Source organism: Lytechinus variegatus, chromosome 6 (assembly GCF_018143015.1).
Source record: "Lytechinus variegatus isolate NC3 chromosome 6, Lvar_3.0, whole genome shotgun sequence".
Taxonomy (NCBI): Eukaryota; Metazoa; Echinodermata; class Echinoidea; order Temnopleuroida; family Toxopneustidae; genus Lytechinus; species Lytechinus variegatus.
This window is the reverse complement of record NC_054745.1, coordinates 21746849-21754162: the sequence shown is the minus strand read 5'-3', so window position 1 is coordinate 21754162 and position 7314 is coordinate 21746849.

The following is a 7314-nucleotide window of genomic DNA, read 5'->3' as shown; positions in this document are numbered from 1 at the left end:
TATCCATTGCATTATGTACATGCATGTTTGTCATTTATTTTTTGTTGCTTTTACCATAGATTGTGGCAATTTAAGATAGCATTACGTTTGTAACTTGGTCATTCAATCATCTCCTCTATGTTGCCGATTTTCAAGAAAACCGAATAGGCCTATGTAATTGGGGGCGGCGTCAGGGTATTTTCAGAGGGGAAGTTTTTTTTCCAAGTGATATAAAAAAAAACAATATGGAAGGAAGGGAAAGGGAAGAAGTAAGATAGTGATGATAGTGATGTATGAAAAAGAGGCTGGATTATATAACCTTTACTTTTCATTTGAAAAAAAATAACGGCTCCACAATTAAGGGTAAAGCTTAATCCTTGCCCTTGATTCCCCCTCAAATCAAGTTGGTGCCAACCCTGGTTATAACAATCTTTTGTTTCCATTTCAAGAATGTTAAATTCAACTTTAAGATATCAACTTAAAAAGAGAATTTCCAGCTCACTGTCTTTCGTTTCTAAATGTGTCTCAAGTGACAAAGGTTCCTTGATCACTATGCAGATTTGACTAGCTTTAGAAAAAAAAGTTGGAAGCTTAAGAGTATGTTGTATTATAAATTTGATTTTTTATATATATGTTTATAGTTATAACACATCTAAAGTTTGATTATTTTTAATCGAGTTCCAGCTCAATTGTTTATTTTTTGTTTCCATGTATCGTTTTCTGAAGAAGTAGATTTTTTTAGATTTTCTCCCATTAATTCATCTTAGGTCACGTTCATACAGTTTTGTTTTTCATTACGATTATTATTGTTTTACATTACATTATTAGTAGTAAGTTCTAAGTCTGAAGTTAGTGGAAGTATTTTACCATCATTAATTAGAACTTCGACTTGGTCGAATAGCTACAATTGTATAGCAGAGAAGAAATAGTTTCTATACGAGTTGACAAAAATTCAAAATGGAATGAAATCTATGTGGAAAAAGTACATTTTCAGCGGTAGTGTTCAGGTCATGATTTAAGATGTTCCCTTTCTGATGTCACATCAGGTTGTTTAAATAACTCGATGAAAATGTAAACAAGTGTACATTTACATATGAACAAACCAATATTGTAAATAATTGTATATTAATAATTGAATAAACCGATATTGTGAATAAGGGTACATTAATATTTGAACAAACCAATTTTGTAAATATGTTCATATTGATTGATATGTGAACAATAGGCCTTATTAATATTATATCATCGCACAAAGTTTAGAAAGAAGGAAAGAAAAGGAATTTTGGTGCATAATATCGTAATATAAAACCTTCAATTGGACTTGCAATTGTAAAAAAAGGATAAAGTCGTCGTAGTGTATATCGCACAAACGGAGTACCTTACATTTCATGACGAGATTTTTATGAAATACACCTATTTTAAGTATTGTTTTAACTTTATGACATACTCATAGGAATTTATAACATATCTTAAACGAAACAAAAATATGTAGAGCGCAATGTCATTGTAAATGTTTATTGCAATATAAAGAAAATTTGAAAAGGACATATTTTAGAGTATTGTGAAATCTTTGACAAGCTAGATAATATAACTGAATTCAAATGTGAGGTTTGACAATGTCTGCAATATGTAAAGAATTTTAAAGAATTATATATATATTTAGAGTATTGTGAAATCTTCGACAAGCTGGATAATATAACTTAATTCAAATGTGAACTTTTACAATGTCTTTGATCTTTATTTTTATTTTTTTACCAAACACAAGAGATAAATGTTTATGATTTATGAGATTAGTTCTAAATGGTACTTGTTTTATTTTCAAGTTATGGGTACCTGGCTGGGTAATAATAATAATAGTCGGTTCTTGAATAGCGCATAACATATTATGAATAACGTCTCTATGCATTTCCAAAGGACTTGGATATTTTTTTACCCTGGCTGTGTAGCTCAAGCAGCTTTTACGCGCTCGGTATTTCAAGGAATGAATTCCTGCCAGGTACCCATTCACCTCACCTGGGTTAAGTGCAGCACAATGTGGATTAATTTCTTGATGAAGGGTAATTACTTCTAGGGCCATTACATAAATACAACTATTATGTCAACTACTATGGAAACCATTATTGTGATAAACTGTTGACCCCTGTCACATTGGGTGATTTCAAGTCCGGTGTTGGCATTGATGTTGGTGTTGGTAGCACAATTTGGATTGCTTCCCCTAGCTCCAAAACCTATTCTGGGTTGGTAAAACTGAGCCAGATCACATTGACACCTCAACAACTAGTTTCAAGACCACATTCATTTTATGTTTGGTGTTATACTCGTGTAAAAATTGACCAACACCAAAAGGTCAACACTGAACTTGAAATCAACCATTGGAGTTGTCATAAAGGCAGTTATAACAGTTGTAACTAACTAACTATGAATTGGGCCCTGGAGCACCAAAAGTGGCATATTGGGTGATTTCAAGTGTTGGCCTTGGTGTTAACATTTGGATTGTATCCCCTACATGTAGCTCCAAAACTTATTCCGAGTTTGTAAAACTGATCCAGATCACATTATTGACATCTCACCAACTAGTGATTGACTTTTCGGGACCATCTTCCATTTCATATTTGGTGTTATAATCGTGTAAAAATTGATCTAACACCAACACCAAAAGGTCAACACTGAACTTGAAATCACTCATTGACACAAAACTCCTCTCACTTTCACTATATTCAAGGGCAGGACATAAAACAAGGCAACAAATCATTTCTAGAAAGTAACCTCTCTTTACAGTTTATTTATTTCTACAGATTTACTCAAAATGGGCATTCAAACAGAACATTTTTTCCCTAAACTTTCAAAACATAATCTGCATACAACTAGGCACACATTCAAGAATACATATCTCCTCCCATCAAACGCAGCCCAATCGTATGTCATAATTTTTTCTCCTTAAAAAATATTAAAACAGCAAAATATTGGAGTCCCATTTTGATATGAGCCCTTATGCTCTCTTGTTATTATCAAGAAAATATTAAGCTAGGTTCATTTGAAAATAATAGCATTCAAATTTCTCAAGGAATTGTAAAATCTAAGGCAAGTATTCTGAAGTCGGCTTTAACTTAGACCATGGTCTAACACTTCGTTAAAATTATGGGAGGCCAAACACATCAAAATTTTATTTATAATGTGTGTTTCTCATGTCAACTGTGCTATTTACTAATTCCTTTATGGTAAAGACATCTATCTTATTCATCCTTCCTTCCTAGACAGTTAAGACTAATTTGAAAGCAAAATGGGCTGATACACTGAACCTTTAGCGTTAGAGAGTTATGTCACGACTGGCTATCCATAGTCAAATCACAACTTTAGACCAGAGATAACATTAAACCCGACTTCAGAATACAAGCCGTTGGGCATATGAAGAACAGACCACAGCTGTTCTCTTCATCAGGCCTATAATACTTACGCAACAGAAGATGATGATCTAAATACTGTTATTTTTTTTTTACAATATTCAAAAATAAAAATCTTAAGAACGCCTCACAGTGTACATTCCGATGCCCATCCGATTTTGATTTTTTAAAATTGCAATAGAGCTTTCCATGGGGAGCTTTGTATGTGTGACAAAACTTCAACGAAACCCTTTAATATTCGGTAAAAATTGGTGGTTTGCACATGCATCAGACAGCTGCTGAAATCCTTATCTGCATCCCCTTGTTCTCGTGGAGCACTGCGTCCGTCCTTTGGCTCTAAGCCAATCAGATGCAAGGATTTCAGTAGCTTGTAACATGAAAATCGTTTACTATGCTTAGATGTCATGCTCCTTCAACTGATTACCAAAATGGAAGGCAGTGAATCGTATATTGTGAGACGGTCTTTAGATAGGCATTGCAGAATAATCCCGAATGAACAGAAATATGCATTATTGAAAACTCTATAAAAATATCCAGAATTAAAGGAAAAAATGAAACCCTAATTAGCTTCCATAGACACAGAAAAATTAAAGAATAAAATCAACGAAAGTTTGAGAACATTTGCACTAAAAAGTTACGAGCATTTGAACGGTGAAATCACTAATGCAAAAGCGATCCTCTGATTGGCAATGCTAACAAGAATTATGATGTCACACATCCATAACATACCTTTTTGTACACTGGAAGTATAACCCAGAACAGTAGTCTCTTTATCCAGGATTTTTTTTTAAAATCTCTATAACATGAAAAAACATGAAAAAAAACCCTCATCTATGAATAGAAGTGATAAAAGTAACAACCGGAATTTGAAGAACAGTAATTGGAGCATTGTTTATATATATTTCCAATGGGAGGATATTTATTTCATATCAATAGTTATTTAAACATTTAATGCTCATAACTTTCTTATCATTTGTTCGATTTTTCTCAAATTTTACAATGATTTGTTTCTTTGATATTTCTGTTTCCACACAAGCTAATTTGTTCCAAGAGTTTTATTCTCCAATAAGGGAACAATAAAGGTAAAATTTGAAATCAATATAAGGGTTTGGGCCCTACAAAACAAACAGAATACCTTCCATCTTCCTCAAGAGAGCAATAAAAATAACTCACAATGTTAATTCTACATCAAAAGAAACATGTAAAATTTTCATACAGAGAAAAATAAATCTTACTACAAATGACACAAAGAATGAGATAACAGTTATTGCATTTTATATACATATTCCATCTGTCTTAAGACATGTTATATTTAAGATTTTCCATTCGACAATAGATATTCTAAGAAATCCAAACAAGTTTATTATAAATAAATTAATGTAAATTATTCACCATTAATATTATCATTTTTATTATCATATTCTAGACGGTACTTCCAACTGGGTAAACAAACTGTTAAATATACAAATACAGCTAATAAAAAAAGGAAATATATTCTACTTAATAAAACACAAAGTGGAACTCTATGGCCCAAATTCATAAAAAGTGGTTTTGAAAACCCACACTTGAGTCCATGGCTTATGCAGATTTCCTATATAAATTACGCTTAATTTAGCACGCATCGGGCACGTGTATAAAAAATTCCAATGCTGATGCGCGCTTTTGTCACAGTGCGCCAAAAGAACGCCTTTTGCTGTGGTTATCCACACTTTTTTATTCAAGAGTCCATTGTTTTTATTCATGAGTCCACTCTCAGTGGACTCATGAATAAAAGAGCGTATGTAACCATGGTAACAGGCATCAACTTGGCGCAATGTGACAAAAGCGCGCATCAGCATTGGACATTTTTTATACATGCGCCCGATGTGTGCTAAATTAAGCATAATTTATACAGGAAATCTGCATACACCATGGACTCAACCATGGGTTTTCAAAACCACCTTTGTGAATTCCAGCCTAAGATATGACTGGTTGCAGGCACGCATGTGACAGATCATTTATGTGGCCTAACCTGGACCAGACCTGGTCTTGAGATGAAGATGGTTTAAGAAAAAAACAAGGATAATACATATTTTGCTCTCTGTATCGGTCCAAATTGTGAAAACTGGTTCAAAGGATTTGTATTAAGTGTATATTCTATATCCTCTGGTCCTATCTCAAACAGAGAGAACAACATATTAGTAAATCATACGGCATGTATCAGAATTCCTGGAGTGGTATTCTGAATACGCTCTTATAACTGTTCTTACCTTTTGTCTGACAAGTTATCAAATCGGACAATTTTCCCAGATTTTGATTGGCTCAGAAGCACAGTTTTCACAGTAAAAGTAGGATTGAACATAATTTGTCATATGAATTTTCCAACAAGTCCTTTCATGAGGCCCCGTCTTACAAAGAGTTACGGTTGATCCAATCAGTCATAACTCTATGGAAATCCATGATCAGTGTCATAAACTGTTCTACAGGAAATTTGCACAATATCCTTTGTAAACAAAGAGAAGCATAGAGAATTGTCAAGAAAACAGTGAATGTATGAATATACATCATATCTAGAAAATATTTTGAAGAAACATGTATTTTAAATGTTGACGTTGCTGGCTTTCCATAGGTGTGATTGATTTGATCAATCATATCTCTTTCTAAGACGGGGCCCAGATATCCCTTACAGACCATATATCATTCCGCATACATTTGTAATTCTGAAGGTTCGTTATTCCGAAGGTTCAGATATTCCGAATATTCGTTATTCCGAAGGTTCGTATTTCCGAAGTTTGTAATTCCGAAGGTTCGTTAGTCCAAAAACAAAATGATTAGCAAACCTTATTTCATTTTCGGACTAAAGAACCTTTGGAACAACGAATATTTCATTTTCTGATTATCGAACCTTCGGAATAACACCACAAATGTTCGGAATAATGAACTCTTTTACGTATTTATATTAACGAACATCGAGGTATAGGCAATTTACGTGTTTCGGAATTACGAACCTTTGGAATAAAGAACCTTCGGAATTATGAAACCTTCGAAATTATGAAGTGTAACCATATCATTCATGTCTGAACTTTGTTCTTGATATAACAATAAGCTGCAACTCAAAAATAGTTATCATGTCTCAAATATAGCAAAAAACACACACAAAAAAAGAATACTATAAAATTATTGCAGAAACCTGCTCTAAACAATAGGGGTACGAAAATTTATTGGATGACATTTTGCAAATAAAGATTGGTTATTTTTCATTGAAAGAGATGAATATTGCATTCTTATAGAATAGAATTTTAAGGTTACATTAATCCTTATTGTGACTGTTTATGTTCAATTTTCAACGTTAGTCTGATTCATATGAACGGGGTAATCCCTAGACACCCCCTGTCACATGTGAGTTAAATGACATATCTGAAAGGGACCTTAGTCACTACATGAATAAGATATAGACATATGCATGGATGAGGTGGGTCTGTTCACATCCACTCAACAAACACTGGATTTGAAAAAACACGGAAACCCTAATTACAGAGTCATAAAAGGTATAAAAATCTTCAAGAAAAAGTTACAAAAATATCTCTCCTCTATGTTATATTGAAATATCTTATGTTCACAGTTTCACCAGAAAGTCACCTCAAATATCAAGATGAGGAAAAGATAAAAATCCTTATTCACATTAAAAATTGTAATGTCCTTGATTCTCTATCTACATGTAGTTTCTCAACAAATCCGCAATAATTAAACACAAAGGCCCGTATTCTGAAGTCAGGTTTAACTTAGACTCAGGTTTAAAGTTGTGGTTTAAGTATGGGAAGCCATAAGTATCAATTTTTTATTAAGTTGTACGTTTCTTATGTTTACTGTGCTCTTTCCTGATTCGTCGATGGTGAAGACCATAATCTATATATACTTCCTAGACAATTATGAATGATTTGAGAGCCAAATGAGC